Source organism: Equus przewalskii, chromosome X (assembly GCF_037783145.1).
Source record: "Equus przewalskii isolate Varuska chromosome X, EquPr2, whole genome shotgun sequence".
Classification (NCBI taxonomy): domain Eukaryota; kingdom Metazoa; phylum Chordata; class Mammalia; order Perissodactyla; family Equidae; genus Equus; species Equus przewalskii.
Window position 1 is genome coordinate 63,477,631 of NC_091863.1, and position 12,512 is coordinate 63,490,142.

The 12,512-nt window shown below is 34.7% G+C and overlaps 1 pseudogene; it reads right to left on the minus strand.

Annotated features, from left to right (window-relative positions):
* Positions 1-11,888: 11,888 nt before the first annotated feature.
* On the minus strand, positions 11,889-12,235 carry LOC103565831 (cytochrome b-c1 complex subunit 7 pseudogene; annotated as a pseudogene).
* Between the last annotated feature and the right edge of the window lie 277 nt (positions 12,236-12,512).

Below are 12,512 nucleotides of genomic sequence, written 5' to 3' on the forward strand. Positions count from 1 at the left end.
GAGGCCATAGCTCCAGATGTTACTGTCTACCTGGTAACAATTGATGTAAATTAGAGACATAGTATCTAAAAAGAAAAATTAGCCTATAGAAAGTAATTTCACACACCCAAACTTAAAATGTGTTAGGAAAAATCAGATTTTCAACTTCTGAGTTGTGCTGAATAAAAAGTAAATTGCAAACATTTTACTTTAGCTATAATTTTCACAGTATAGTCAAATAATGCCAAACATACGGTAGATTAAGTGCATTATTATAAGTGATAAGCTATTGCCAAACTGATTTTGGAAGACAGGAGGGTTAAAAGAAGCTACCTACTCAGATGCGAGCCAGATGGAATCTCTAAACTTTAATTCAAAAAGTTCCATGTGCTGGTCTTCATGGTAGTCTTTCCACATTGATCTCAAAGACCCTACCTACCTACAAAAGAATTCTAAACCTTGAATGAGATGTTTGAAGTAAGTGCTTCCAATGGGTGAGAGCTCTTGCATCCAAAATGCCTAAGCCCATCAGCATGGGCAGCTGGACAGCAGCCTTTGTGAGGAGAGCTCTTCACTAATAATTAACAGAAAGGACTGCAATCAAGTCAGGAAACCTCTCACAGCTCCAGTGTCACTGAAAGGGCACTTTGGCACTGTTTTCCCTAGTAAACTAATGAAACAGGAATTTGTAGGATATGAGATCAGCACTACCTTAAGTGGATCTTGTATTGTTTGGTTTACAAAAGCAGTTTTACTAGCTTTTTCTCCCTGCTATTTCTAGCTTAAGTTTCGTGATCAGATTAGGATAGCAGAAAAGCACTACATTTAAAGGACCTTTGTAGGTGGAGATACTTGCTAAATTCTTTGGATTTCTCAATAGATTGAACATGGGATATAAGCTTTTTGGTTAGTAAAAGCTTTGTTGATGCAAATGTCCACTTTCAGGAATTTCAGAAGCAAGTTTAGCTTCTGAACAAAATGTGAATGAACAAAATTGTGAATAGAAAACTTTTGTTTTTGGTGGCTTCCATCTCATCTTTTAATGACCTGTCTTGCCATTTCCCAAGCACCTTCATCTCACTAAGAACTCAAAGCCTTCATGCTGCCTTCCAGCAATCCAGGCCTTCTTATGGCCGGGTCTCCTAAGCTTTCTTTCTATATAAACATGCAAAAATGTGTATTGTGGACTTTTAACTCTTTCAATTGCCTTCCAAATTTCATTTATCTGTGTTCTCTTTCTGCCCGAATCTTTAATAATTAATTTTATAAACTCATTCAACTACTGTATGATATTATAATAGGTCGCCGGTTAAAATGTTTGAATTTAAACAAGGCATTCACAGGTCAAATATTTTAACCACAAAAAATTTTGATAGAAATATACTAGTGGGGAATATAGTTGACAGAAAGGCAAGCTCTTTTACATCCTTCAAATCGGACGTGTAAACAGCTGCCTACATACTAACTTATCACCAATAGTCATTTAACTTGGTAATAATTCCAACAACTTCAAGTTTCCAAAGCAAAAATTGTCCTCAATGTAACAGTTTATTTTAATTCGCAAAGTCTGTAAATCAAAATTATATGCAGAAAGGAAGAAAATAACCAAGATATTTGTTATAACAGGGAGAATTTATAGAACGCAAAGATGACCAAAAAGGGCAATTCCAGGAAGCCCTCAAATGATGCTATTACTGCTTTTGGGTTTACAGAATATGTTCATACCCATGATTTCATTTGATCATTGCAACAATCATATGACATAAGCATGACAAGGATAATTATATAATTTTACAGATGAGGAAATGCAGCTGAGAAAGGTTAATATCTTTCCCAAGATATCACGGGGAGTCAGCAGCACAAGTTTTTTGACATATTTTAATGTCATATCCACTGTAATTATACTTGTCTGGCTAAATTTTCCCAAGCCAAGTTTTGATCTTTGCTTGTCATTGATAACTTTCCATTACCAATACTTCCTATATCGATTATTCTTAAAAAATCACTCATGGTCTTTTATGATTTTTCTAATAAATGCAGTCTATCATCTCTCGGCTTTCTATAGGTATGTGGCACTCAGTATTACCTCTTATATGAAGGAATTGCAAGTGTTTAATGATATTTAACTGATCTCAATTATAAACACAGTCTTATATGCATTTTGCATACTTGTTTAAAATCATTAAACCACCTACCCTGGATGTTTCAACATTATATTTTCCTTAAGTCATTCTCTTAGCAGCAATTCTCAGAGTCACAGATTATGCTGATACTACCAGATCCTTCTTTAATTTGATCAGTAATTTTGGGCCCTATAGAAGCAGGCTCATTTCCTGTTGACCCCAAGTCAAAATTATTCTCCTCAAAGTTACCTACTTAACTGTCTGGCTCCTGGGATTGACTTATAATGCTTTTCTCACACTTCTTTTTTTGTAAAATTAATTTTTATGATGAAAATTCCCCATTCGTCCATTATAAGACCAAATTTTCAAGGACCTTAAGAAAGTAGATGCTGTTATGACGCTAGCAGTGCAAGAGATTTATTTGGTGTAATGTCTAGAAATATAAAATGAGGAAGAAGCCTTTAGTATTCAAAACTGATCTGACATGTGTGAAAAGAAAAGGGTAAGGGACATGTTTGGACAGGCAGACCATCAGACCATGATGCAGTTCTGACATCTTGGCTAGTTCAAGGGAGATCTCCAGAGCAAAATTGTCTGTGAGAGAATTCCAAATTGGGTACTTCTGCCATGCTCAGTCATTGGCTATGACTGTCTGGAAAGAACAACACGTCATTGCTAAATGGAAGGTGGCACCTGAAACTGTTAACATCTGGAGGATGACAGTTAAGTGCATTCCTTGTATCTGGGCAGTGAGTTCTTACTTTAAGGTAGATCCAAGTGGTACTATGGTTACCACAGCTGTACTAGGTCTTCACAACTCCATTTCCCTCCTCAGCATATCACTATAATTTTTAAGAAAGAAGATTTAATTAGCCCAAGAAACATCAACAGATGTCAACCTCAAGGTAACAAAGGAAATTAATTATTTTAAGTGTGAGAAAAGCATAATAAGGAGAGTTCTTAAAGGACTTGTTGAGTAGGTTAAGTTTGATCAACGTGGCCCTTGAGAACAATTATATCAAAACAAAGGATCATACTTTGAACTTGAGCATGGCATATTACAAATGCTTTATAATAATTTCTACTGACATGCAATTTATGAGTGAGAGGTAAATAAAATGAAGTGAGGATGATCAGCAAGAAAGCTACTTTAACAGTAATGCAGTTATAAAGCTACTGAGCCTAGATGAACATAGTCCCTGTAGGAATGGAGTGGGAAGAACAGATTGTAGAGATGTGATATAGAAATATCTGGCAGGATTTGAAGCTAGGAAGAGTGATAACTCCCCAGACGGGAGCATTAAAAAGGAGTACAATCAAAATCAAAGATATTTCAAGCTCCTCTCCCACCAAAAGCTGGTGTATATAAGAGAGCATCAAATCTCTAAAATCACAGAAAGGGATAGAAGGCAATTTTTGAATGAAATGTAATTAGTACTTGAGTCATAAGATGCAATACAAAATTGATTCAATAGTGCAATGATAGAAAAGCTGAAAAAATGGTAAAATATTATGGAGGATTGAATGTAGTGCTCCAAAAGATAATATTTTACATTATTGGTTAAAAATAGAAGACTTAAATTTGAAGAATAACAAGTGCTAATAAGAATTAATACAACTAAACTGATATTTAGACATCTCATAAGAAAATTACAAATTTACATACTACAAAGAGAAAACCTTAAAAGGAATTTGATTATTTATGGAAAAACAGCAATTAAAATGGCAGAAGACATCTCAATAGCAAAAATAAAGAAAAGGAAATAAAAGACTAATGTATATAAAGTGCTGAGGTACATTACCAGCCATTTTAGAATTCTTTATGCAGCTATACATGTCTAAAATATTATTCATGATAGGACTGTAATAAAAACATTTCAGGGGCCAGCCCGGTGGCACAGCAGTTAAGTTTGCATGTTCTGCTTCAGCAGCCTGGTGTTCACTAGTTCAAATCCCAGGTGCAGACCTATGCACCACTTGTCAAGCCATGCTGTGGCAGGTGTCCCACATATAAAGTAGAGGAAGATGGGCACGGATGTTAGCTCAGGGCCAGTCTTCCTCAGCTAAAAGAGAGTGATTAGCAGCAGACGTTAGCTCAGGGCTAACCGTGCAAAACAAAAATTAACAGGAAGAAATTCAAAGACTTTAAACCTGAAAAATTTTCACTAAAATAACTGTTCATGTATGTAACTTAAGAAGTAGAAAAATGAACCAAAAAAGTAAATGTAAACAATGAACAAGTGAAAATTGAGATTAAAAGACATTTATATTAGCAGCCTTAAAGAAAAGATTTAGGTACAAATTTTAAAAATAAATACAATAAGTATGAAAAAAATTACAAAATTCTGATAAAAGATCAAAAGAATTAAATAAAAGGAGAGATATACCATATTCATGGATAAGAACATTCAATAGTGTCAAGTTGTCTGCTCTTCCCTATGTGATCTATAGATTCACTGAATTCCCTAACAAAATCTCAGCAAGTTATTTTGCAGATAAAAACAAAAGTTTATGTGGAGAGGCAAAAGACCTAGAATAGCCAACACAACATTAAAGGAAAAGAACAAAGTTGGAGAACTGATACTACCTGACTTCACACTTAGTATAAAGATACAGTCGTTAAGACCGTGTGGTATTGGCAAAAGAATATCAAATAGATCAATAAAACAGAATGAGAACCAGAAACAGACTCACATCAATATGGTCGACTGATCTTTGACAAAGGAGCAAAGGCAGTAAAATGGAGCTAAGAGTTTTTTCAACAAATGGTGTTGGAGCAACTGGACATCCACATGCAAACAAAAATAATAAAGACACAAACCTTACACTTGTAACAAAAAATTAACTCAAAAAGGATCATAGAACTAAATGTGGAACACATAATTATAAGACTCCTAGAAGATGACGTAGGAAAAATCCTAGATGACTTTGGGCATGGTGGTGATTTTTTGATACAATAAGAAAGGTACAGTCTATGAAAGAAAGAATTGATAGTCTGGACTTAATTGGAATTAAAAAGTTCTCCTCTGCAAAAGACAAAATCAAGGAAATGAGAATACAAGCCAAAGACTGGGAGAAAATATTTGCAAAAGACATATATGAGAAAAGACTGTCATCTAATATATACAAACGAGTCTTAAAACTCAACAATCAGGAAACAAACAATCCTATAAAAAATGGATTAAAGACCTAAACAAGCACCTCACCTCAGATGGCAAATAAGCACATAAAAAGATGCTCCATATCATACGTCATCAGGGAAATGCAAATTAAAACAATATGATACCACTACACATATATTACAATGGTTAAAATCCAGAACACTGTCAACATCAAATGGTGACAAGCATGTGGAGCAATAGGGACTCTCTCATTCATTGATGTTGGCAATGCAACATCATGCATTTAAGTGATTTAAGTGATTAAGTGAAGGAAGCCAATCCGAAAAGGCTACATGCTGTATTATTCCAACAACATGACATTCTGGAAAAGGCACAGCTATGGAGACAGTAAAAAATATCATTGGTTTCCATTAGGGCAGTGAAACTACCTTGAATGATACTATACTTGTGGACACATGTCATTATACACTTTTCTGAACCCATAAAGTGTACAATCCCAGGAATGAATCCTAGTGTGAACTATGGGTGATAGTGATGGGTCAACATAGCTTCATCAATTTTAACAAATGTACCTCTCTGGTGTGGAATGTTGATAATGGGGAAGGCTCAGCATGAGTGGACAAGGAGTATATGAGACATCTCTATACCTTACACTCAATTTTCCTGTGAACCTAAAACTGCTCTAAAAAAATAACATCTATTATTTAAAAAGATAAATGTAAGGTGCAAGAAGAAATGATAAGAGAATGGACCCTCATATGATGAAATCAGGAGCTTAGCAGACCCTCAGTCAGCAAAACAACACATTAACTAACAAAAATTATTTTTAAAATAATTTAAATCTCTGGAAATCGTCCTATTGGCACACAACCAATGGAGAAACTTTTATCCAAGAAAATCTACTAGTGATGTTAGTGAGAATGGCAGAAAAAGGACCCCTGAAAATTATCTCTCTATAGAGGAAACAAGAATTTTGGAAGAACTTTTCAGTCAACTTTTCATAACTCTGGAAATGAACTAAAACTTGTAACAATTCAGGGATTGCTTGTTCAGGCAAAAGAGCTAAATCTTGGTAAGAACAGCAAGGTTGATGGTGTTTTAGCTTGCTCTACTAATCTGCTCTACTCTTCAGTTCCGTGGTAGACTTCAAAACTAACAGCCCATAATCCTGCTAAAAACCAGTAGCCTGGAAGTCACTGAAGGAGACAGAATGGAAGTGGACCACTGTGTAAGCTCTGTTTCCAGAGAATGGTTGTTATTTGACTTTTCTAGAGTTTCTCTAGAATATCCCACATGCAAGGCTTGTCTTTATTTGACTTGAACATGAATTCAACGAGTGCTTTTTTTTCTCCAGGGATGTTTGTTCAAAGAAATTGATGGCAGTTGCTTAATATCACAACTGCCTGAGGCAGTAGACAAGAGTTAGGACAAATAGGAGGCTAACCAAAGAACTTAAACTAAGATATGAGATTTCCATAGGAGACTTTTAAAAGCTTCACCATATTCCTGGGGATATAGAAAGCCACATGCATGTGTATGTTTGTGTGTATGTTCAGGGTCATGTGCAAGCTCAGGACTGTGTATGTGCTGAGAAAAGACATGAGAAAACCCTGTGTTCTCACCTCTGGTTTTCCTTTAGTCTGTGAACAAGCAAGAAATAAAGGTTAAGGCAATGTTGTCAACTACTTAATTGAATGTTGAAGGAGTGCACTAACACACACAGAGCCACTCTACAAAAACTGGGAGACAAATTGTTTTACGATGTTTAGTCTTATCAGTGTCCAATTGTTAACATACCGCTAAGATAAATGACCAGAGACTGTAGTGGTCACATATGAAAAAGAAAACAGACATCACAGAATTAGTTCAGGGAAGTAACTAAGCAAAACAACAACAGCAAACAGCAAACAAAAATAACTCTATAAACAGAGGAGAATCTGATATCCTGAGTTGGCACATTCTATTATTTATAATATCTATTTCCAAAAAGAAGAGCTGGATATACAAATAAATGAGAAGTTATGACTTATATATGGGAACAGATATATATCTCTTTTGGATGAATAACAACTTAAATTAGAAGGTATACAAAAAGTTTGCCCCTATATACCTGCATTCACTCCTCTCTTCTTTGTGCTATTATCACCATAAAATTGTTTGTTTATGCATTGTATGAACAACACAGATTAATAATTATTGCTTTATAAAGTTATCTTATAAATCACATGGAGGCAAAAATATTACAAACAAAATGTATATATACATTTATATATATATAAAAATACACACACATATAGGAACATAAATATATAATGTTCCTAGGAACAAAAGATATATATATATAAAATACATATATATACAATAACAATTAATAGAAATTTCCTGAGGAAGCCCAGACATTGTATTACTAGACATAAACTTTACATCAGCAAGTTTAAATGTTTTGAAAGAAATAAAGGAAACTGTGTATACAGAACTAAGAAAAGAATAGAAGCAATGCCTCACCAAATAGAGAATATCAATAAACAGAATATATTTTAAAAAACTAAACGGAAACTATGGAATTAAAAAATTCAATAGCATAAGTAAAAAATTTACTAAAAGGCCTCAACATCAAATTAGAGCAGGCAGAAGAAATAATCAGCAAATGTGAAGATGGATAAATTGAGATTATCCATTCCGAAGAAGAGAAAGAGCAGAAACAGACAAAAAGAACAGAAAGAAAAATTAACAGAATCTCAGAGACCTGTGGGCCACCATCAAGATTACCAATATATGCATAATTGAAGACTCATAAGAAAAGAAGATAGAGAAAGAAATAGAACAAAAATGCTTTAAGAAACAGTATCTTGAAGATCCCCCAATTTAATGAAAAATATTCATCTACACATTTAAGAAACTGAGTGAACTTCAAATAGGATAAAATCAAAGACAGCAACACCTAGATGCATAATATTCAAATTTTGAAGGCCAAAACAAAGATAGAATTAGAGAACCAATTAATCATATATGAGGGGTTCTCAATAAAATTAACAATTGACTCTTATTAGAAATAATAGAAACAGAGGAACAAAAAGACATGATCTATAGAAAACAAATAACAAAATAGTAGACACAAACTCTACCTTATCAGGCACTACAATAAATGCAAAGGCATTTAAAACTCCAACCTAAAGACAGAGATTAACAGAATATACTAGAAAAAACTCATGATCCACCCATATGCTGTATACAAGAGGTAAAGACATAAATTGGTTAGATGTAAAAAAATGGAAAATGACTTACCACGCAAACATCATCCAAAAGAGAGTAGGCGTGGCTATAGTAATATCAAACAAAATGGACTTTAATACACAAGTTGTTACTAGAGATAAAGAAAAACATAATGATAAAGGCTCAATTCGTTGAGTATATAAAAATTATAAACACATATGTACCTGTTATGAGCTGAATTGCATACCCTCAAAAGTTCATATGTTGAAGTCCTAACTCCCAATACTTCAGAATGTAACTTTATATGAAATCTTTTTTTAAAAAAGTAATTTAGTTAAAATCATGTCATTAGAGTTGGCCATAATCCCATATGACTGGTGTCCTTATAAGAAGAGAAAATTTGGACACAGGCAAAGACAGAGGAAAGATCCATGAGAAGACATCCATTTACAAGCCAAGGAGCGAGGCCTGGAACCTATCATGGCCTTCAGAAGATGTCATGGCCTTTAGAAGGAACCAACACTTCCTCCAAAATAAAATAAATTTCTGTTGTTTAAGCTACCTAGTCTGTGATACTTTGTAACGCCAGTCTTAGCAAACTAATACAACACCAGCAACAGACCTCCAAAATACATGAAGCAAAAACTGTCAGAATTGAAGGGAGAAGTAGACAATTGAAAAATAATAGTTGGAGGGGCTGGCCTGGTCCTGTAGTGGTTAAGTTCACACATTCCTCTCCGGTGGCCCAAGGTTCGCGGGTTTGGATCCCAGGTATAGACCTAGCATCACTCATCAAGACACACTGTGGAGGCATCCCACATAAAATAGAGGAAGATTGGCACAGATGTTAGCTCCGAGCAATCTTCCTCAAGCAAAGCAAGGAAGACTGGCAACAGATGTTAGCTCAGGGCCAATTTGCTTCACAAAAAAATAAATAGATAATAGTTGGAGAATTCAAAACCTTACTTTTATTAATAAATAGAAAAACTGGCAGAAGAACAGCAAGGAAACAGACTTGAAAACACCAGAAAATAATTATACCTAACAGACATCTATGGAACACTCCTACTAAGAAGAGTAGAATACTCAGTCTTCTCAAGTGCACATGAACATATTTTAGAATAGATCATAAAGTGGACCATAAAAAGTCTCTATTAATTTAAATTGATTGAAATCATACAAAATATGCTCTGCAACCACAGTAGAGTGAAATTAGAAATTAAAAAGAACAATATTTGGGAAAACCACAAATATGTTGAAAATAAGTCACACAAGCACAAATAACCAATGGGTCAAAGAAGAATTTATGAAAGGAAATTAGAAAACACATTAAAATGAATAAAAAGATAGAAAAAAGATACAATAGCATATGGATACAGCTTGGTCAGACTTGTCTTCCTTCAAAATGTGAGGTTCATTTTAACCTCCACGTTACTATCCATATTCTTTTCCATATCTGTCACCTCATGTATTTACCTTTTTTGTGCTGAGAATACTTCAGATCTACTCTCTGGGTAAATTTCAAGTATATGATATATTATTATTAACTATAGTCACCATGCTGTACATTAGAGCTCTAGAATTTACTCATTTTATAACTGAAAGTTTGTATCCTGTGGCCAATATCGCCCTATGTTCCCCACCCCCAGGCAGCTGGCAATCACTGTTCCACTCTGATTTTATGAGTTCAACTTTTTTAGATTCCACGTATAAGTGAGATCATATGGTATATCTCTTACTCTATCTGACTTATATCACTTAAAATAATGTCTTCTTGAGTCATCCATGTTGTCACAAATGGCAGGATTTCCTTCTTTTTTAAGGCTGAATAATATTTCATTGTATATATATGCCGCATTTTCTTTATACATTCATCTATCAATGGACATTTACATATTTCGGCAGTTATGAAGAGTGCTTCTATGAACATGGATGAGCAAATATCTTGTCAAGAACCCACTTTCAATTTTTTTGACATATATCCAGAAGTGTGAATTCTGGATGGTATGTTAGTTCTATTTTTAATTTTTTGAGGAACCTCCATACTGTTTTCCACAAAGGCCGCACCAATTTACAATCTCACCAACAGCATAAGGCAGCCATTTGCCCCTAGTCCAGCAAGAAGGTGCTCCTGCTTAGCTATGTTGTTTCTCAGAGAACTTGATCTGGACATTCCTACATCAGATCCATGTGGTCTTTGGTGCAGAGCTACATTAAGATATTAACTTTAGGGCCGGCCCGTTGATGCAACGGTTAAGTTCGCACGTTCCACTTCAGCGGCCTGGGTTTCACTGGTTTGGATCCCAGGGGCGGACATGGTACCACTTGACAAGCCATGCTTTGGTAGGCATCCCACATATAAAGTAGAGGAAGAAGGGCACAGATCTTAGCTCAGGGCTAATCTTCCTCAAAAAAAAGCTTTTGAGGGGCAATGTTCATGCCCACATTTCTTTCTTTAATGTGGTAAATATATATATATATCATAAAATTTACCATTTTAACAATTTCTAAGTGTACAGTCCAGTGGCACTGAATACATTCACATTGTTGTGCAACCATCACCACCATCCATCATTAGAGCTTTTTCATCTTCAAAACTGAAATTCTGTATCCATTAAACAATAACTCTCCATTCTTCTCTCTCCTTGACCCCAGGAAACCACTTATCTACTTTCAGTTTCCATGAATTTGACTACTCCAGGTAACTCATGTAAACGGAATCAAACAATATTTGTTCTCTTGTGACTGACCTTCATCATTTAGCATAACCTTTTTGAGGTCTGTCCATATTGTAGCATGTGCCAAAATTTTATTACTTTTTAAAGGCTAAATAATATTCCATTGTACATGTATACTATATTTTGGTAATATGTTCATATGGCACTGGACATTTGGACTGTTTCCACCTTCTGGCTAGTGTGAGTAATGCTGCTATAGAACATTGGTGTACAAATATGTGTTCGACTCTCTGCTTTCAATTTTTTTAGGTATATACCCAAAGGTGAATGGCTAGGTCATATGGTAATTATACATTTAAGTTTTTGGGAAACTGCCATACTGCTTTCTACAGAAGCTGCACCACTTTATGTTCCCACCAACAGTGCACAAGTGTTCCAATTTCTCTATATCCTTGCCAATACTTGTTATTTTCTAGGTTTTCTTTTAAATAATAGCCATCCTAATGGGCTTGAGCTGATCTAATTGTCATTTTGATTTGCAATTCCCTATTGATTGGTGATATTGAACATCTTTTCATGTGCTTAATGATCATCTGTATATCCTTTTTAAAGAAATATCTTTTCAAGTCCTTTGTTCTTTTTTTCCCAACAATAATTACAGTAGACATTTATTTAAATTAATACGTTTGCAGCCCTAATAGTTCTAAATTGTACATTTCAGGTTTAACCAACTTCATAAAAATACTTTGAGGACAGGCGCACCCACAGATTTCAACTACATTCTTATTTCTTTGCCCATTCTTCTCTCTCTTTTCTTTCCCAAATAAACTCTTTCAGATATGGTTCAAGGTAGAATATATCCTCCTCATATTTTGTCCACTGGTCTTTAGGCATGATCTGCTGCCTCATGGTCAGATCCAGTGCTCTTTTAGTGTGAAACGCCCTGTCATTATAAAATTTCTCAGGAAGCCTTCTTTATGTCTTCTCTTACATCATCATCCTCATATATTGTATCATCTCACATTAACCCCAGTTTATTAAACCCAGCAGCATAGTAATTCCATTTTTGAATACCCTCCAGCCACTGGCTTGATGCTGCAATGACAGGCCTGCTCACCATTGTGACATGAGACTCTGAACACTTTTTAACTAGGTTTTTCTTTTTTTGTTGTCATTGAGTTGTAGGACTTTATATATTCTCGATATTAATCCTTTATCATATAGATAATTTGCAAATATTTTCTCCTTTTTTGTGGGTCCCATTTTCACTCTGTTGATATTGTCTTTTGGTACACAATTTTTTTTAGTTTTGATGAATTCTATTTTTTTCTTCTGTTGCTCTACATTTCTTTTTCACCCCTCAAAGCAGTTAACAAATTTGGGTTAATTCTTGGTAC